Source organism: Odocoileus virginianus, unplaced genomic scaffold (genome assembly GCF_023699985.2).
Source record: "Odocoileus virginianus isolate 20LAN1187 ecotype Illinois unplaced genomic scaffold, Ovbor_1.2 Unplaced_Contig_38, whole genome shotgun sequence".
NCBI classification, from domain to species: Eukaryota; Metazoa; Chordata; class Mammalia; order Artiodactyla; family Cervidae; genus Odocoileus; species Odocoileus virginianus.
In genome coordinates, this window is record NW_027224355.1 from 435,096 (window position 1) to 457,361 (window position 22,266).

General features: G+C 40.8%; 1 protein-coding gene across 2 annotated transcripts in view; it reads right to left on the minus strand.

Annotated features, from left to right (window-relative positions):
• Nucleotides 1–14,710, minus strand: part of CDKL5 (cyclin dependent kinase like 5) — a 173,532-nt gene extending 158,822 nt beyond the window's left edge. The window contains exon 1 of one of the 2 annotated variants that reach the window (XM_070464635.1): nt 14,592–14,710. The gene's annotated coding sequence lies outside the window, so the exon portion shown is untranslated. The remainder of the gene's footprint in view (nt 1–14,591) is intronic. The other variant, XM_070464636.1, reaches the window with a different exon arrangement.
• Between the last annotated feature and the right edge of the window lie 7,556 nt (nt 14,711–22,266).

A 22,266-nucleotide genomic window follows, 5' to 3' on the forward strand; every position in this document is an offset into this window, starting at 1 on the left:
ATCACAAAACAACCAACTGGCTCAAAAATCTTCGGAGAGAGAGACAGGCCCTACAAGGAGAGAGGAGACAACCTTGTGCTCACTTGGGGTAGACTCCAAGTGGCCACTGACAAGAGGAATTCAGCTAGAATCAACAGCAGATTGATAAAAAGCCTGATGAGGCGTGCTGAAGGAACAGTGTGAAACCAATGGAGGTCACAGAAACTGGGGAGACCCCAGTCTTCTGCAAGATCTTCCCCCACCAACCCCTCCCCCCCAGCATTCGGGAAAGAGCCCTTTGTGATGTGCCCACTGAGGAGTGCCCATTGTGATGCAGCCTTGGGGGAAGGGAAATGCAGCAGCACCTCAGGAACAACAAGTCCACCCAGATCCTTCCCTCGCACCTCCACTAGGGAAGAAAATCCTTCACTTGGGAAAGTAAGTTCCCTACAGACGAATCTTCAAGTTTCCTGCTTTCAAAGACGCGAACGTGTGTTCCATCACCATCAGGCATGAGTGAAAGCTGCAGCTCGCCCTCCGTCTCCTATTGCTGACGATCCTTCAGCTCTACCATCTCCCACCTCCTCTCCCTCCTCCAGTCAGGAACTCCTCCTGTGTTCACTCGATGCCAGACTCTGTATCCCACTGTTGTACTGTACTACTGTGCTCTTCAAGGTACTATCCTGGAAGATTTTAAATATTTTCTTTACTTTTTGTGCTTGCTTGTTTTTTGTGTATTATTTGTGTGAAAAGTATTATAAACCTATTACAGTATGGTACTATGTAGCCGATTGTGTTAGCTGGGTACCTAGGCTAACTCTGTTGGACTTATGAACAAACTGGACTTACGAACATGCTCTCAGAATGTGTGCAGGGGATTTACTGTCAGTGCTTCTGTCAAAGCACTGGTTAAAACTTGCTGCAACTGAGGGAAGGGGTAGACACCCTGGGAGAAGGGCAGGACTATACACTGAGCCCACACAATGGCTAGGGGAAGGGCACGTCCTTGGGACAGTGCTGCAAGCCCAAGCCTGAGGTTTAATCACAACAAAAGACCACATCCCACCACCACTCCCCACCTCTAAGCTAATCTACTTCCAATAACAAGTAAACAGCAGAATACTACCAGCAGAGGGACCAGGGAAGATCAAGAGCATGTAAGGAAACCCAAGTCACAGTCCGGAAGTAAGACCTGACACTCGATGAAATAAACCAACCCCCACCCTAATCACAAACTAAGAATTTGAAGCCTGAAGTACAATAACAACCAAACTGAAAACAAGTTCCACGCCAAACTAGATAAACTCAAATCCCTGAGCCAAAGGCCTCACACAAGGAAAGATGAGCCTGTTTACAGACATAAAAATTCTGCACTTCAGCTCTTTTCTAGCTAGAAAAATGGAGGGTGAAGAAGAGAAGGGAAAAAAAGGTTCCTGCTGTGCCAAAACTCTTAAGAAAAAGCAAAACAATTTCGTAGAGCTTAAGTACAAGTGCCTGAGAAAGAAGTATGCCCAGAAGATGCTCTGAAAGGCAAGGAGGAAGCTTATGTATGAAAAAGCTGAGCACCATCACAAGGAATACAGGCAGATGTACAGAACTGAGATTCCAATGGCTAGGATGACAAGAAAAGTCATCAACTTCTACATACCTGTGGAATCCAACTGGCATTTGTCACCAGGATCAGAGGTATCAATGGTGTGAGCCCAAAGGTCCAGAAGGTGTGGCAGCTTCTTTGCCACCATCAGATCTTCAGTGGTGCCTGTGTGAGGCTCAACATGGCTTCAATTAACATGCTGAGGACTGTGGAACCATATGTTGCATAGGAGGGGTACCCAAACCTGAAGTCAATAAATGAATTGATCAACAAGCATGGTTATGACAAAATCAACAAAAATTAAATTGCCCTGACAGATAATGCACTGACTGCTCAATCTCTTGGTAAATATGGCATCATCTGCATGGAGGATCTGATCCACGAGATCTATACTGTTGAAAATCATTTCAAAGAAGCAAACAACTTTCCTATGGCCCTTCAAATCATCTTCTCCATGAGGTGGAATGAAGAAAAAGATCAGCCATTTTGTAGAATGTAGAGATGCTGGCAACAGGGAAGGCCAGATCAATAGGCCATTATTAGAAGGATGAACTAAGGTATCTACCATGAGTATTTTTGTAATCTGGTCAGTTATTAAACAGTAATTGCTTTCAAACTGAAAAAAAAATTTTTGCAGCTCAGTCTCCACTGTTCTACAAAATAAGTCAGGCTTACAATTAAAAAAAAAACACACACAAGGCATAAGAAAAAGCAGAGGAAAAACAACACTTAGAAAAGACAAAGAATATGTCAGAACTCAGAACGAGACACAGAATCTGATGTTGGAAACACCTAGAATCAAAGTTAAAACACTATGAGTAACATGTTTAGAGCTCTAACCCAAAAGGAGAACACGCAAAATTGGACCGGTAATTCAGCAGATAAATAGAAACTATAAGAAAGAAAAAAATGAAAGTGCTAAAAATTAAAAGTACAGTTGAGAGAAATTAAAAATGCCTTCAATGGGCTCATTAGTAAACTTAACTGAGCCAGGGAAAAAAATCAGTGAAGTTGAAGATAAGTCAGTAGAAACTACCCCACCCAAAAACACTGAGAGAAAAGAGAGTGAAGAACAGAACAAACAGGACTTTCAAGAGGTGTGCAACATAGGTTCTAATATAACTGGAATCAGAAAAAGAAGAATGTGACAAAAATTTGCAGAAACAATGGCTGAAAATATCCCAAAGTTAATATAAGACATGGAACACAAATTGATAACACAATTCTCTTGCCAGGAGAAGTATCAAACAACCTCAGATATACAGATGATACCACTTTAATGGCAGAAAGTGAGGAGGAACTAAAGAGCCTCTTGATGAAGGTGAAAGAAGAGAGTGAAAAAGCTGGCTTAAAACTCAACATTCAAAAAACTAAGATCATGGCATCCAGTCCCATCACTTCATGGCAAATAGATGGGGGAAAAGTGGAAACAGTGACAGATTTTATTTTCTTGGGCTCCAAAATCACTGCAGACAGTGACTGCAGCCATGAAATTAAAAGACACTTGCTCCTTGGAAGGAAAGCTATGACAAACCTAGACAGCATATTAAAAAGCAGAGACATTACTTTGCCAACAAAGGTCCGTCTAGTCAAAGCTATGGTTTTTCCAGTGGTCATGTATGGATGTGAGAGTTAGACTATAAAGAAAGCTGAGCGCCAAAGAATTGATGTCTTTTGAACTGTGGTTCTGGAGAAGACTCTTGAGAGTCCTTTGGACAGCAAGGAGATCCAACTAGTCAATTCTAAAGGAAATCAATTCTGAATATTCACTGGAAGGACTGATGCTGAAGCTCCAATACTTGGCCACCTGATGAAAAGAGCTGACTCATTGGAAAAGACCTGATGCTGGGAAAGACTGAAGGCAAGAGGAGAATTGGGCAACAGAGGATGAGACGGTTGGATGGCATCACTGACTCAATGGACATGAGTCTGAGTCGACTCTGGGAGACAGTGAAAGACAGGGAAGCCTAGCGTGCTGCAGTCCATGGGGGTCACAAAGAGTCAGACATGACTTAGTGACTGAACAACAAAACAACACAAGAACAAAAACAACACAAATCCTAGATGATCAGAGAATAGTAAGATAAAAACAAGCAAAAAAATTATTGTCACCACCGAGTACCAATACCACTGAGACTGAATTCCATTAGCTCTGCCACCACCAAGTACCTTTGTCAACATGATCACCAGGTCAGCAATTCAACTATATACATGATGGCTATCTCACAATGCTCACCTCTACATACAAGTCTCACTCTGTGTTAACGACTGATCAAGCCTAGGTTACAAGCTTGTACCACAGCTGTAAAAGAGACTGGAGATGAGTTTTCTTGGGAATGTGGGACCTATAATATGAAAAATTATCAAAATGTAGAGAGGATATTTAAAAGTCCACTGTGTGTATGTTAGTCACTCAGTCATGTCTGACTCATTGCGACCCCATGGACTGTAGCCTGCCAGGCTCCTCCATCCATGGAAATCTCCAGGCAAGAATACTGGAGTGGGTAGCCATTCCCTTCTCCAAGGGATCTTGTGAACCCAGAGATCAAACCTGAGGCTACTACATTGCTGGCAGATTCTTTGCCATCTGAGCTAAGGCATGCTAAAAAGAAAATAAATTAATAATTTTTAAAAAAACTTTCCATCTAACTAACCAACCAACCATTATTGTATGGCAGATCCTTCGGTGAAGTCATTGCATCCTAGAGAGACTTTCTATAAGACAAATATTTTATTTTAAAGTGGTACCACATTTAAAACCAGTGTCCCAATCTGAGGAACCTAAGAAGTAATGGGGGAGTGGGGTGAAGCTACATAATAAAATAAGCAAACATCTTCACTGAATGTTGGTTTTGCTTAACGTTAAGTAAAGTACAATGCAGATATACACAAACATACAATGCACACACAGGTTTATTATGGAACAGAACTCAGCACTTCTATGAATTCATACAACAAATCATGAAAAACTTTAAAGAAATGTCATTCTTACAGTTGTCAACTCTTGCTTCCCCTTCATCTACCATACTGTAAATGATGACAGAAGTTTGAGGAGTCCCACAGAGGGAGCCATTAGCACTTAGTTATACACCAACACAGATCCAATTATAACAGTTATGTTCGAGACGAGTGACTAGACTACAGGACAAACACATCTATAGGGTGAGCAGAGAGGAAGGTCCACTAGACAGGTACCTGACAGAGAAACCACTGAACAAGGAAGCAAGCACTGACCGTAAGAGATGGGGGGCAGAAAAGAAACAAATTTCATAAGAGAAACATTTACTGAGCACTTCCTCTGTGCCAGGCAATGACAGGCAACACTTCATGCCTCCAGGGAGCCTACATGTAGAAAACCGATACCATCTGCTTATCCATTTTACCAAAGGCCCAGCCCTATTTAAACGCCAGCTTTAGTATTTCCTATGTATACTCTCAGGCGAAAGTGGAAATGAACAGAAAAAAGGCCACAAAGAAAGAAAACTAAGATCCTGGGATGTAGCTGGGGTCAAAGCTTCAAAGCAAGGCATGCAATATATAAATCCACGTCATTTCTTGCTATTCACCCAGCTTTATCTGCTTTTCTCAGATCCGTGTCTTTGAATACATGGTCTACCAGAAAATCCCTTCCCTCCACATGGCATTCTGGGCCTCCTCTAAGACTCTTCACAAATACACAGGAGTCATTACCTTTCTCAGTTCCCTTAAGTCTGCATTAAACACACCTCTTCTGGCCTAGAGCAACAGCACCCTGTGTTTCCCCATCTAAATGGGCATATCACTCTGTTCTTAAAACTCCATAAAAGGAGGAGCTCTGTTCTTAAAACTCCATAAAAACCCCATAAGAGGGCACAACACCACAGCCTGGCTTTGTATTTCCAGCACTTACCATGACGCTGATACCCTTTCAGTTGCCTACACAGTGATACCAAGATACCCAAATCATCACCGTATCGTAAAGGCAGCCAAAGAAAGACTTGTATGGCCTTCCTTTACCAGCCGTGCAGAGAGGGACAAACTGGAAAGCACAACTCCAAACCAAGGGCAGTCACTGTGGATGGCAAAGAAATCACCAGCACGAAAACATCAAACTCTAAAATGAGGCAACTCTTTCAAAATAAATGTCCTGGGCTGGATAGGAAGTGAAAACAGTTATGACACAAAGCCACTGTAAACTTTTCATTCAGGTTACTAGCATGAGAGGAAAGAAAATCAACAAGGAAAGAATACAGAGCAGGTATAAAATGATTCAGAAAGGCAAAAGTGAGCTACGTTAAGAGACTGCATCACAATGTAGATTTCAAAGGAAATATCTGAAGGAGGAGGTGATGCTGTGGTTATTCTGTGCATCCATGAAGGGGAAGTGCACAATGGCATCGTATACTGTCACAAACTAACCTCTTTACACCAAGGAAGCCCTGGGTGAATGCTTGTTCAGTCATCAAGGCAAGGAAAACTTAGCATAGTTGAAGATTTCCAAAAATGAGCTGAGCATGTAGGGATGCATATTGTAGAAGGAGAAAGAAACAAATCAGGACATATAAAATAAAATCTGTGGAGCACTTTTATACATATAAGCTCAACAAAGGTCAGTTAAATATCAAAGATGGCAAAGCCACATAATGTGAACCAGATTTGAAAATGATACTCCTGATAAAGATTAGTGCTTCTAAATATTATTAATAAAATTCTCTAAAAACACTGGAGGTGCTCGAATCAGATTTCCTTAAATATGAAATAGCATAAGTGCTGAAAAATATGAAACTAGATATAAAACATTGTATTTGAGGAAAGAAAAGAACAAAGCAAATTTAATATTGATATTTAGCAAAATGTTTCATTAAAATCTTGAGTAGATTAAAGATGTCTGGGGGAAAAAAAATAAAGATGTCTGGGGGGAAAAAAACAGCAAAGAGTCTTAAGTTTAAATATGGAAGAGAGCTAAAACTGTTAGAAAAAATTTTTAACTCAGTTATAAATAGAAATGACATTCCTATATAAGGTTAACAGACTGGTGAAGGATAAAAGAAAAGGGGGAGCCTTTAGAAAACTGAAGGTAATTTCTATAAAAACAATGAAAAGAGATCACAGATGACGATGGAAGAAAGCAGCTGCAAAATTTTTTAAAGAGATGAGGAAAGAATATTTTACCTTGTAGCAATTATGACCTTTTTGGTAAATCATCAAGGTTCCCTTGAGCTAAAACTCTTGTTTTTTGTGGCATTTCATTTCGTGTCACATCCCTACTCAAAACCTTCAATAGCTTCCCAGGAGGCTTAGGACAAGTTCAAAAACCCAGCAGATGGCCTACTAAGCCTTTTCAAAACTGGGCCCCTGTCTACTTCTGCGTCATCACCTGCTTCTCTACTTTCTAGCCATTCTGGATTTCTTTCAGTTCTTTCAAAGGTTCAGTTTTTCAAAAGCCTCTAGCTCTCACCTTGCCTGAGGGCATTTGCACTTTCTGCCAGGAAAACTTAGTTCCCCAACTAAACCATGCCCTTCTCATCCTTCAGGTCCCACTTAATGTTACCTCTTCATCATGGCCTTCCTACCTGCTCCCCACAAGGCAGATCCCCCTGCCCTGCAGTGCCTGGTACTTCTCCTCTGCCTCCATTTCAAGTTCACAGAGTCTTTGAGGACCTACTTCCCTTTGATGCAGCACTCTATCACAGTCTGGTATACAGCAGATACTCACTAAATGAAGTATCTAAATGAAGGGCAGATTCTCAGGATATAGGACAGGTCACCTTAGAAAGAAATAATAAATTACAAAACACCAATTTGCACAAAATGAGCTTTTGTTCTACCTCAACTATTTGAAATTATTAACAATTAAAATAAAATTTTTTCTTTTCCTTTGCAATGCTAATCTCAAATTTTAATGGTAATATTACCAGTAAAAATTGCTGCTGTTGTTCAGTTGCTAAGTCATGTCCGACCCTTTGTGACCCCATGAACTGCAGCATGCCAGGCTTCCCTGTCCTTCACTGTCTCCTGGAGTTTGCTCAAGCTCATGTCCATTGAGTCGGTGATACCATCCAACCATCTCATCCTCTGTGTCCCCCTTCTCTTCCTGCCTTCAATCTTTTCCAAACATCCCACTGTGTGTGCATGCTCAGTTATGTCCAATTCTTTTGCAACCCCATAGACTGTAGCCCTGCAGGCACCTCTGTCCATGGGATTTCCCAGGTAAGAATACTAGAGTGGGTTGCCATTTCCTTCTCCAGGGAATCTTCCCAACCCAGGGATCAAACCCGCATCTCCTGCACTACAGGTAGATCCTTTACCACCGAGCCAGCCAAACAAGCCCTAAAACATTCCACTAGTGACTGACAAAACCAGGGTAGGATATGTAGATAAATTCGAGGATACGTCATACCTGAACCAGCTTTCATAATCTCCCAAAGATTCTATTCATCAGAAAACTATCGTTTCTACTACTCTTGGCCAACATCAGCATAATGGGGCAAATCCAAGTCAGTAAGTTTTCTTCAACTGGTACTTATCACCTTTTTTAACTTGCTTTATCTTCCTCCCATGAGTGTGTGTTTGTGTGTACTTAATCTGATTATTATAATATGATTTTACAAGCTGCCAAGAACCTAATCTTTAGGCATAGTACAAAATCTAAAACTGAGATCTAAAACTGCAACTTATCTAAAATAGTTTAAAGCAGTCTTAAACAACAAAACAATAATGCATTCATCCATGTTGTGTTAACTAACTTCCAGAAACCAAAGTTGTTACTTTCAAAATCACTACTCTCCTCTAAATCAAATAGGTCAGAAAGCACTTCATTTGTTAATATTTGATATTAGGCCTTTCTCTTGGGAAAGAATGCAAAGTAACAACAGAATCCCACAATCATAGCAATTAAACAGGTGTTTATTTTTTTAAGTAAAATTATTTCAAGCCAGTTATGATTGAATTTACAGTAAACTATTATTATCAGAGCAGTGCTGTGTCCTTTCTGTTTGTTATTAAAAATCCAGACACAACCCACCACACAAAGAGGTATTGATTTACCTGCCTGGCACTTGTAAGGGTCACTTTCCATACAGAAATGTTCATCTAAAAGCAATGAAAGTTTGTTTCCAAAACACTTTACCTACAACCAAACCACTGCATTCCCCTATCATGTGTACCTAAAAAATAACATCCCCAAGCTATCCTATCAGCAGTGTCCATCTACACGTGCAAAACAGGGAGCAAAGAGAGCACCGGGGAACCAAAGGGGTAGAATTCCACCCATCCAGTACAACTCGTTCCCAAGGGAGCTTTAATTCTTCTGGCTACCCTTGAGGGTAACTTTAAAAAACAACAACAACAAAAAATGATGCAGGCAGGAAAAAGCAGCTACTGTACCTTGCAGGTTAAGCTATTTCTAAATCCCTCAACAATCCAGTCTAAAGTAATGCAAAAAGTAGACAATGCGTTTGCGTACCTGAATTTAATGAAGCCTGCTCTCCAGCATGCACTGTAGGCATGGATCTCTCAAGGGGGATTAGAGCTCAATAAAATGCACAAGGTTATTGGCTTAAAATCAAGAAAAACAATTATTTTGTCCTTGGTCTTAAATCCTAAAGGAATTTTTTCTTGCCCAACGAAAATTATATTATTTTTACCTTGATTTCTTATTCCTGTTTTCCAACATATCACTAAGAGCACTATATTTTATTTACTGGTTTAAAAAAGATCAAAACAGAATCAAATCAAAACCACAAAGACAAGATAATGGATGGCACTTGCAGTACTACCTTTTACATTCTTCTATGTATTATGTTTAGGCAAAACTTTTGAATATACAAAAAGTACTAAGAAATTGTAATACATGTAAGAAGATATATTTTAAAGACATATCTTTTTAAATCTACATGATTTAGTTTATCAGTGCCTGATGATAAAAGGATCTAGGTGGAAGCAAGTAAATAAGGTTAAAAAAAATGCACGTTGGTGGGCGAGATCTTTCTGGGGTAATGGAAATGTTCCAAAATTGGATTGCAGTGATGGTTACACAACTCCATAAATCTAAAAAAAAAAAAAATCATTGAACGATACTCTTAAACTCTTAAAACATGAATTTTATGGTATGTAAAGTATACATCGCTAAAACTATTAAAAATGCATATTCAAAACCCGTACTTGCTAAAGAAATTCACAACATTTCTGTGTAGGTTCCATCTTGGTAGAACAACTGTCCTTCCTGCTTTGGCTGAGGTGATTTCCAGCCCTGAGGTTCTACAATATTCATAGCTCCTTTCTAACTTTAATAACCAGCAAAAGTGATTTTCATCAATTACAGAATAAGATGTTAAGTAAGTCCCTTTCCTCCTTAACATGGACCTGTGAGGGTTCCTTTGAGCTAAGCAACTCTCTTAAGGATGGGTCTTGCTTACACACACACACACATACATAATCATGAGGCTTTAACTAACAGAAAATTCTACTTTCAGGTAGAAAAATTTTTTTCAGACTCCAACTCCTACATATTGTTAAGCAACATCAATAACATATCTCTGTAGACTTCACCTCCAAATTTTATTTCATTGAAATCATTACAATTACAGAAGAGATACCTATCTGCAGATTGTAATAGCTGCCATTTTACTTCAAAAGTGTATCTATGGCTGATTCTTGTTGATGTCTGACAGGAAACAACAAAATTCTGTTAAGCAATTATTCAATTAAAAAATAAAGTTGCAAAAAAAAGTGTACCTAAACCACAAAACTGAATTCACAGAATAACTTCATAGCCTTTATTACGGTAGCAAATTTAATCAAAGTCAGTCAAAAGTTAAAATGGAACATGAATTATGTACAACCTTCATTTATGAGAAACAGAATTAATGACCCTCTGAGAAAAGTCTGAACTTGCAGTCGTCCTAATCCATCAGTGCCGATGGAGCTGAGTCCAGCCTCCCATGTGACTAAAGGTCAGAAAGCCTTGCCAATGTAACCTATGAACTCCAGGAAGCATATTTATACCTTGGGTAACCACCCCAGGAGCAGTGGGAGCTCAAAACATGTCTGGGAAATCGGATTCCTAAAGAGAAGAAGAAAGCATAGGTTTGAAGAGCGCACCTTCAAGTCAGACTGGTTTCAATGGAAGTTTTGCCTCAGCCGCTGACTAGCTGGGTAATCTGGGTAAAATATTCTCTCCCTCAGCCCATTTGGTCACAAGTGTACCACAGGATATAAGAAAAACATCTACTTCATAGGAATGTTATGAGAACACACATACACACATATTAATATATCCATGAAAAAAAATTATTTGCCACAGTACCTAGTATTCAGTAAGGCTCAATAAACAGAATATTAGAATTTAATTATTATAAAGAAGACTGCCCAACAGAGAAACCACACCCCAAATTTGATCCTAATTAGAACTATCTCAAACACAAATGTTTCTAAGAGCTTAATTCAAAATGCTGACAATCAATTCCAAAGACCTGAAATGGGCTAAGTCCTTTAACCTAATGCATAAAAATAATTTTCTGTTAATTCCCAAATTGGAATTCTCTAAATGTTATCAGACTCTTCAGGTGGAAGGTCCTCACTCACAGCTTTCATTTCCCACTGATAGAATTGTACCCAAATTCACCCGGCACTATTAAGAAGTAATTGTACAAAGGTGAATGAGAAATGAGGCCACATCTTTGACTAATCCACTCTTCCAAGCACTGCTCTATAGAAAGGAAACATTCTAGAAACGATCAAGAATTTAAATCCAAACACTAAAGTGATGCATCACCAAAAAAATAGTTCTAATGTTGAGTTTAAGACTGAAAGTAAATTGGAAAACCCTCCCAAACAAAAAAATATAATCTTTTAATTACATTATTTTCTCAAGTTGAAACATGTGACCCAACTGCTTCCATCATCAGATGTTAAAGAATCTTTGAGGTTCTGTCTCCATCAAGAAATTCGATGTTAAAAAGAAAGAAAGAAAGAAAGAAATTCGATGTTGCCAAAAATTAAAACTTTAGAATCTAAAATTCTAAATTTCAAGTTCTGACTAAACAGTCTTTTCTATTTAAAAGTGACTTAATACTTCAAATTCTGCTATTCTTCTACTAAAATTAACGGTTACCTAAAGGATTCCTCTCACATTTGGAATCTAAGTATGTGGATTCGTTTGTTCTTAGATGCCTTCTGCTATTATTTGACATCAATCTATTACATGATAAAGTCATACTGCCACACTAACAGCCAAAAATGAAGTACTGATACTTTGTTAACATACTTGCTAATATCCATTAGAAATAAAGGAGATAACCACCAAAGTTATCAAGCTAAAAAGGGAAAAAAGGTGAATTTTTAACAGACACACTGAAGAAGGCTTCTTTTCTCTGCTCACCTCCTTACAAATTCCTACAGCCATATTCTCAGATATACTGGAATTTTCTATCACAAAGTAAATTGAAACATAAATCATAATGAAAGGTTAAATTTCTGCAACAGAAGCCACTGTCATTTCCAACAATGCAACTATTGTTGAAAGAGTCTCTGGCAGATTCTTAGACACAGTGATGAAGCGAGGCTGGGTTGGGGCAGGGGGAGGCATACTTGAAGGATTTCTCTACCTCTGTATTTCGGTTTACAATGTAACAATACCGCACCTTCAAAGTAGAAATACCAAGTAAAATCTGGTTCTCATTAAATGCAGCGTATCTGGAAGAGAATATATCTGATTCGCAGTCAACCTTCTATTACTCATCTATGCGAGATGGCCCTGCAATTTCCCTCAATGGGAGCCTTTTCTTTTAAAACCCCAAGGAATACTGTGGATGCCACAGTATTCTGATTTAAATGACTCCTTGAAAATCACAATGAAAATAATGGCACCTTTAGCCCAGGGAACTTGCATAAGTAAAAAAATCGAAAAACCTGAGATAAAGGGGTAAAAAACCCCTACCACAAGCCCCTCAATCAGGAATAAACTATAAGTCTGAGCAGGAGAAAAAACGAATCCTCTCTGGAGAAAGAAGGCTTATGTCTAATTATTTTTTTAATATACCAATTTTTTTAAAAAAAAACTAGGCTCAGAAAACTTCCCAAATAAGCAAAATCAGAATACTGAAGTGCTTTCTATATATATATATATATACATATATATCAAATAAATCCTTGCATTGATTAGGTTAGAAGGCCAGACAACTCAAAGGGATTTGACACTTTCTCCAACTGAAGACTCTCCAACCCCTCTGAAATGGTAGATTATTTAACACTCGTGATTATTAACTTTATTCAGCATTCCTCTTTTGGAGCTCTATTATTTCCAAACTGAATTTTTTTTTTCTCCTAATTAGGTTTCCTTGTACTTGTGAAATGCTCAGCATACACTGTGCTGGAAGCTTTAGTTCTACAGCTTCTCTCTTCTGGCTCCTTCCCTCCCTCACCCACCCCTCACCCTCCTGGAAAAGAAAGATTTCCTTCCCAAATGATCTCTTCTCTTCATTTGTCAACAGAAACACCCACTGGCGGTGTCAAACTGGTAATACTGCTGCAGGCTTCCTTACTCCCGATCCAGAGTCAACGGCCAAAAATGCTCAAACCTAAAATAGTACTTTTATTACAGAAATGTAAAGGATTGCTAAGGTACTCAACTATCATGTTCTCAAAAAGAGGCACATCTTTTTTAAAAAATTATTCTTAATGGACCCTAACTGGATTGTTAAATGCATGATTATACTACCCCCCCCTTCAACACTAAATATACAGGGACAAGTAAACATAGGTTCTTCACATTTTATGACACTTAAAGAAATTAAAAACAAATTTACATCTAAATGTCATTCACCTGTAATTTCGAATAGCCTCGGTAAAGATGCTTTTTTTTGGTAATCCTACAGCAAGAGGAACAACCTGTAAATACTCCAGCAGATGTTACCTAAAAGGATAATTCTATTCTATACATATTGATATTTATGTCTGCTGTTTCGGTCTAATGCCCCTGGACAAATTAATCTGTGTAATCCTTTACATTAACTACATAAACCATTACATCCAAACAAACCTAATTCAAATGCATGGAAAGAAATTATTCCGTGTCTGCGATACTTTCTAAAATCAGCTTAAATTTCAATCAACAGAACACTGATCTGCAACTATTGAAATATCACAGCATCCGTCTAATCTCACTGTGGAGATACTAAGGTCAGGTTTTTCTTTTTCAGGCATCTGTGCTTTAACACTCAAGTGAAGCGAAAAACAAAACCCTCAAGGAAGATCTGCCTTTACACTGAAAACGTTCAGGTTATTTTTTCCCCCAACGTGGGCACAGAACTTGTCAATGCGAGCAGAACCTGTTCGTTCTCGGAAATGGTTCCAAACCCCAGGATTTAAATTTCTATGAGGGTCCAAAGGGTACGAAGGTCTGGGAAAGGGCCAGTTTCTGCTTCTCCCCACTATGCTAGTCTTGAACTTCATAACGACGCCTGAAACTTGTTCGGGGGAAGGTAGAGGAGCCGCGGGGCAGGCGGAGGGTTGCTCGCCCACCCTCGCAGGCAGCAAAGGTCAGCAGGGCTGGGGCCAAGCTTGCAGTCCCCGGCGGGTCCCGAACTCGCACGGAACTCGAGAGGGGGGCTCCGGCGTTCAGGCTCCTCCTCAGCGCCGGCGGGAAGGGGCTTCCCTCGCCGCAAGCCCGAGGGAGCGCGTGCCGCCGGGGCAACGGGGCGGGGATGCCGCAGACCGGCCGCTGAGAGGAGCCCCGCGGGGCGGCCTCGACCCGCCGCCCCTCCTCATACCCTCCCGTCTCCCTACACCCCAAAATACAGCCCTAGTCCCTCGCCGGGGAAGCCCTTCCAGCGGCGCAATGGGGCGCTGAGGAGGAACCACTCTAGACTGGGGTGCCCTCACCGCGTCGCCCGGTTCGGAAGGGACCCGCGCCACCGCCCCTTCTCACGTCTGCCCGGGGGGACCGGGTGGGTCTCCTCTCTCAGAAGAAGCTGGGTGAGCACGAGGCCGATGTGAGGACACGGAGGCTTGGCGAGCGGGTGGCAACGACACTACTCACCCCGCCGAGTTCCCCACCTCCAGTCGGGGACCCCACAGCTCCTGAGGCCGCCGTCACCGCTCTACCTTCCCCTGCGGCAGCAACAACTAATCGAAACCCTCGACCCCACCCTCTCGCTCCGGCGACGCGCAGCCTTATTTGCTAACTGCCCCGCCCCAACCGTCCAATTCGGACCAATGGAGAAGCGCCTCAGATTCTGACAGGTCCCTCCTCCGTCCCGCCCACTTCTGATTGGAACCAATAAGGAGAGAGCGTTCGTCCTCGGGCTCGGGCTCGTGCGCCCCGCCTGCGCGGCTCGTGCTCTGGTCCCCAAAGCAATAGACTGCTGGTTCCCTGTATAAGCTCGTCTGCGCGCGTATGCGCTAGCCGCGCCTCCTCGCGCGCCACGTTTGGTTGCCCCGCCAGGCCCTAGCAACCCGGGCTGAGCGGCTGGGAGGGGCGGGGCCAAGCCGCAAGCTGACGCCGGGGCGGGGGGGGGGGGGGGGGTGATCGTGACTGAGAAAGGGGCGGCTGCGGGGGTGGGGGACCGAGGAGGCCCGGGAATCCGCCTGTCACTGCGGAAAAACAAGGGGAATCCTGCCTGCAGCGCAGCTATCCTGGCCTCCCTCTGTAGGGACACGTGTGGGGGGAGGGAGGGATCGGAGAAGAGAGGGTAGAGCACATTTGGGGCGGAAACCAAGACACTGCTTGGAAATAAAGGATGGAGGGTGGCTTATCTCCGTTGTTGGTAAAAATCATATCGAAATCCATTGCTGCTGGTGCCCAACTGTTGCAGCTGCCCGTGCTCACACACACACATTCACACATACGCTCGTCCATCAGCCTGCGATCCCTTGGGTGATTTAGGTGCAAAGAACTAGTAGCCTGAGGATTCCTTCCACAGCAGCTGGATACATGCTAATGGCTGTTGTGGCAGCAGCAGCTAACCCACAGTTCTGCTTTGGTCCAGTGCTCAGCCACACAAGATTCCCCAGCCGGCATGAAAGCAATGAAGTCATCGCCCAATCAGTAGAAATGTAAAGATCTTAATACCTACTATGGATCAGGCTTCCAACAAGAATGAAGAGGTGATGACATGGAAGGAGATACATTTCCAATGCCACTTCTTGAAATCTAAGACAAATAATACTTTTAAAGACATTGCAGATTAATCTATGTAAAGCTGCATAATAATTCCCACTTAAAACACAAACGGGAAAAAGAGATTTTTTTTTTTTTCTGGTTTATAGGAGAAGCACAGAAAATAAGCAGTGTATGAGATCATAGCAGCCACCAAATTAGAAATACTCAGTACTGTACTGTAATGGGAGTTAGATATCCTGGATGAAATCCACTTGATCTATTCCTGTTGTGAATCTGGTAACAATATGTAACAATATGCTGGATTTGACCATTCAGTGCCCAGTCAGTAGGGTTTTCTTTTTCATAATGTGGTGAATATTTGATGAGGAAATGAAGGTGCCTGCTTTACCTTCAGCTTCTCAGCAAGCATATTAGAAAATTTTATAGGTAGGAACAGTGAATGAGCAGTGAGGGAAAATGGAGTCAGAGGCAACAGCAGAGAGCTTTACAGAGTTTAATGCCACCTCCAGATGCAAAGTAACAGTTGCTGGGACCTCAAGCTTCACCCATGTGGAGCTAGAATTCCTATGGCAATCAGTCCATTGTCAACCTTGTACATTAGTGCCTTTGTCCCAGGAATTGTAGCAGCATTACCTTTGAATCAAATGAAGACTGGTTTATTTGTATAGATTCAGAATAAAATAAGGAAAAGCCAGTAACTAAACATCTGGTGCTACAGATTCAATGTAGTTTTAAGTGGTAATATTAGATGCTTTATAATGTGCCATCCCATGTATGCAACACTGACCTTCCACTTAGGGACCTTTGCTTTGATCTCATTTTGAGCAGTGGTAAAGGGGTTCTTCGGGTCACATCCAGTTCAGGGAATTGCAATTTTGATAAACAGCATATATTTTCTATGTTCATGAGAGTTAAAAAGCACCATGCTGCCATTTAACTGAGCTCTTTTCTTATTTAGGAAGAACACTAATACTTAACACTGAATGGATGCCTGCTATGTGCCAAGAACTTTGCATACATTTAGAGTTGCCAGATAAAATACAGGAGGCTTGTTAAATTTGAATTTCAGATAAACAATGAATAATTTTTTAGTAGAAGTGTGTATTTTTATACTAGATACGTGTGGTACAAGGGTAGAGGGCTAAATAAGCTTTCTAATCACTGTCAAAAGAAAAAAAAATTTTGTAAAGCCCCTCTGGTGCTAGACCTCATAACACAATCAGTATCTGGGAAAAAAGCTTAAAAACCAAATCAATGTGTAAATTTGTAGTGTTTGTAGAAAAAGGTGTGCATACTCATCCTAAGAATTATTTGTTGTTTATCTGAAATTCACACTTAACTGGGCATTCTCTATTTCTCTTTGTTAAATCTGGCAACCCTACATAATCTCTGAGCCTCATGATTCTCTGTAAGATTCTCTGATAGGTCACTTTTTTCCAGATGAAGAAACAGCTTCAGAACCTCCTCAGCATTTATTTGCTCCTTCTTTCTACTAATAGAACCACAACTGTGTTCAGCTATCCATGTTTCCAAGGGCAGTGGGGGCTTATTTCTCTTAGCCAATCAACATGTGGCCCAACTAGACTAAAGGAAAGGACTTAGCCTATGGTTTGAGACAGAGGTTTTCCCTGTCTATCCTGCTGGATGAATAAGGAAGCATATATCCCAGGTGCTACTGGCAGCCATTTTGTTACTAGGAGGAAAATCAGACTTAGATCAAAGCCTATATAAATAAGGCAGAGTTGAAAAAAAAGAAAGGAAAAAAAAAAAACTTGGCTTCTTGATGATGCCACTAACTTGTCTGATGAAACAAATTCTGCCTTTTCTTGCAGTTTGGATTTGAGTTTCTATTAGATGCCTCAGAAGCATCCATGTGTGCTACTTATTGTGGCTCTCAATGATAAATGAACAAGTAGTCATACAGATGTAGGACATTTCTACCCTGGATATATGTGGAACAAGTCTTGAAGACTAAATAAGCTTTCTAATCATTGTCAAAAAGCATTTATGAAATGCCTATCTGGGCCTAGACCTCATAAAACAATTAAGATCTAGGAGAAAAAGTTAAGAATCAAATCAATGTATAAATTTGTTTGTCAGAAGAGGTCAGCATTATTTATTCACTGGCCCTGTTCAGAGCTTAAATCAGACTGTCAGATCTTACATGTTTTTGTTTAAAGTTCATACCATTTGGGAAAATGCCATTTTAGAAATGCAAGTCCAGTACCTCAGTTTAAACTATTAAAAGCTCTATTCCTATCTTCCAGGCACTAAGTTTAGCCACAAACAGGGTAGACAGAAGAGAAATGTCAGCCTCAAAAGACCCAAGAGGGAAAAACCACACCAGAATAGAATGCCATACGAAAGTAGATGGTTGGCAAGGCAGTGTAGCTTTAATGGCTAAAACCATAGACTTGGGAGCCAGATTGCCTGTGATCAAATACCAGCTCTAGTTATATCCTTGGGCAAATTGCTCAACTTCTCTGTGCCTCAGTTTCCTCCCCTGTAAAATAGGGATAATGACAAATGATAATAGTGCTCACCTCACAGGTCTATGTGAATGACTATTTGTGAAATGCTCCACAGAATAACTGGCCCATAGCAAGGACTTTATATTGTTGAGCAGGCTCAATTCTGTGGGGTATAAACTGGAAGCAATTTTTTTTTCTTCAGTGACTACTTTGAGCCATGTTTTTACAGCAAATTTGCCCTTTCTGTCCCTTCACATTTTGGACAGCTTTTCTGACTCCTGTGTTTTTGTAGCTATCAAAAATCAATTTAGTCTACTTGAATGTTGTGTTTGAATTAAATCCCATCCCTCTTCCCCTTTTGCCATCACCATTGTCACCTGCTAGGATTGTGGCTCCAGGGACCTGAAGTGACCAGGGGGTGTGGTCCCCCCTTGTTCATGTCTCCTCCAGTTCCTTTGAGGGCCTGATCAATTCCCATACCAGCCCTTACTCCTCACACCCAAAACTGGGGTTTGTAAGAAGTAGAGTGGAGAAGGAGCCATCAGTTCTTCTCTTAACAACCCATGAACATTGTCCCCTGCTCTCCTCATTTTCCCCCACTCTTGGCCCTAGTTGACCTCTGTGTAGAGGGCATCTGAATGACATGTGTAGATTCCCCCTCACGGATCTATGTGTCACTTTCCCTACAGAAGCCCTCCTAAGCAGAGGCAACAGGAAAAAAAAAAAATCTCTCAGAATATTGTTATCCATCTGTCAATAATACACAGAAAACAAGCCAAAATTTCCAAAGGTCAACTCAGTAAGTTAGAGCTCCAATAACTCAAAGAACCATTTGAGCATCCTGAAAGAATATTGCCATGTTTACTGCTTGAATAATGATTTCAATGGTTTGAATAGTGTGTGATCTTGGCCAAGTTACCTTCTCTGTGTCTCAATCTCATCTGTAGTAGAGTGATACTAACGGGTTTTTATGAAGATTAACACAGGGTTAGATGAATTAATATAAGTAAAGTGTTTAAAGCAGTATTGACTCTAAGAAACTGATCAAGAAATGCTAGCCACTGTTATTATATTATGACAGGCATTATACATAGGCCATTTCTTTCTACTCTCACATCAACCCTATGAGTGATATCTTAGTTTGGTTTTCCCCCAAAGCAGACCCTGACACAAGGATTAAAGTGTTCATGGTTTTGAGAGTTGATCCCAAGAGCATGGGCAAGTGAGACAGGGAAGAGAAGGAAGCCAATAATAGGTATGTTATCAAGCCAGTGACTTCTGTAGGCGACTGGAGCTCAGGATTGGCCAGGGAGTTCCAGGAGATGGCGAAGCTTCTCCTCTCCCAGAAGATGAGAAGCTGTGGTGTTTATCCACCATGCTGGAAGTTCTTCCTGGCAATAACTCTCCAGAATTTTCAGTTCTCCCAAGATGCAGGCCAAGTATGCTCCCACAGCCTGGGAAAGAACCTCAGGCAAAGAGTCCCAAGCAATCACAATAAGTGGCCTCAGGCAGGTGGAGGTGAGTGCTAGGAAGACCTTGCTGGGGTGACCAGAGTATGTCCCTCAGCTAAGAATATTATTATACCCATTTTATTTTTTTATTATTATACCCGTTTTACAGAACTGTATCTTACATAATGGCAGTCATCTCAGAAAATGTTCTTCAACCACAGGCTGGCAGCATAAATAGCAGTGAATATTATGGACTCCACAATTGGTGGGGGATTTTCTTGGAGAAATATAAACCTTCTAGGAAGAAGCCTGAAACTTGGCTATTTTTAAAATCCTATCAGGTAACAGTTACATCTAGAAACCTCCTCCAACCCACCCCCTTTCCCTGCCCCATTTTCAATCCACTAGAAAGGCTGTGGATTCCCTGGTCTACCTTAGTCTAGAATGCTCAGATCATCTGAGATCAGTGGTATCCAGGGAGCTGGAGTGTGGCTGTGCTAATAGATGCTGTTACTGGTGTAGAAGAGCTTTTTACTTCAAGAGGAATATCTAATAAGATAATGGAGATGTGCTGTCTTTGGCTTTGAAAGAAGCAAGACAGCTAATTTATAAAATTAGCTAGCAGCAGAAAAATAACAGTGAGAATTGGGGCACAAAATGGAGAGTAATCCTAGCATCCTTCATCTGGCCTAAATAATTTCATAGTCCTGAAACCCCTGACCTGGTGATTTTAGGGCAGTCCTCCACATCCAGTTCCCTTTCCCCCCAACATAGTGCTCAATAAATTATGAAAGAGACGTAAAGCCAGAGGAGTATGTTAGAAATACCTGTTGTCTCAGATACCTGTTTCTACTGAACATTCGCAATTCTACATAATTTTAAAATATCAATAGATTACTTTCTCTTGTGTTAATGTCTTTATCCAGATGACATCATATTTATAACCTAGCTAAATAGCAGTCTACTGACCTTTCTTTAGAGATAATATTAATCAATGTTGTTTGAGTGCTTGGTGTGTGCCAGGCGTTGTGCTCAACATTTTGCATGGATTATCTCATTTAATCCTTCCAATATTCCTCTGAAGTCATGCAGTGGTTTTAAGATATCTCTACAAAAATTTACCCTTACTTCTCCCTTCAAAAGATAGCGTGTGTTAGTGTCTCAGTCGTGTCCGACTCTTTGCAACCCCATGGACTGTAGCCCGCCAGTCAAAATGTAGAACTATTAATAAACTCCCCTCTCCTTGAGTATGGGCTACATTTAGTGAGTCGCTTCTAGCAAATAAAATATGGCAGAAATGGTGGCCATAGATGGTCATGACCTGAGACCCGGTCCCAAAAGGTGTTGCAGCTTCCTCCTTCCTCTCTCTCCCTCTGAAATCACCCACTATGGGAGAAGTCAGCTACATGCTGTGAGGACAGTCTCAAGACTTCCTTATGGAGAGATCGTGGACTGAGGAACTGAAGCCTCCCATCAGAAGCCAGCAAAGAATTGCCAACAGCCATGTGAGTGCGCCATCTAAGAAGCAGATCTCTAGCCCCAGTCAAGCCTTCAGGGGAGTACAGTCCTGGCTAACATCCTATGACAGCTACCACCTGAGAGGTCCTGTGCCAGAACCATCCAACTAAGCCATTCCTGAATTCCCAACTCACAGAAACCATGTGATAACAAATGTTTATTGTTGTAAGCCACCAAGTTTTGGAGTGATTTGTTATACAGCAGTGCATAATTGATGCTGGTGGTTCCTGTCTCCATTTTACAGACAAGGTTTGTAGCAATGTGCCCAAGTTTACCCAGGTGGTTGACTGTGGGACCAGGATACAGATCCAGGTGATTAACTCTAAAAGCCTAATCCTTAACCACTAAGCTATACCCTCTCAGCAATAGAAACCATTTATGTAACAGTGCTGTGTGCCAGGAACTTCTTTTACACTGTCTCATTTACTCCCACAACAGCTCTGCAAGGAAGATTTTTTTTCTGCCTTCCAGTAAAAGTAAAGTAACTTCAAAGTAAAGTGACTACCTTCTTATAGGAATCAAATGATAATGATGTACATAAAGGTATATAAGAGAGGCAGCACTATTATCTATTCCCTTTTTGTCTGTTGCTTACTTATTTAGCTCAAGTGTAAGGTGACTTGATGAGCACCTTACTGATATCCTTCTCTCAAAGGGTTTTGAAAGTTTAAAATGGCCCCAAATGATGGCCTTCCCTTGAATATATGCAGATAGACTGAGATTTAGCTTATACTAAATATTATCCTATCTCAAGATTTTAATTAAAAGTGGAAAAATTAAAAACACACCGCTTTTAATTTGTAAAGGAAACAAATAAGTTCATAGAGGCTAGGTAGTAAAAAGTAATCAAATGCCTGTGCCATTCACTTTCTATGTTTAATATCTACCTCACTGAATGCAATTTTATAGACCTTTTTATAAGTTGCCTTGGAATTCTGGGCTAGTTATATAAAAACATACACAGCGGAAAACACATTGATCTTGCTTCTTCTCAAATCCATAAAACAATTCTTGCTCTTTTAGAAATGTTCTGATATAATAATGAGTGATTAGATTAGCATAACATTGGTCTTGTGTGTACACTCCTATTTGGTATCTATACAACATAAAATGAAGCAAAGATTAGTCTTGTGTGCACACTCCTGTTTGGTA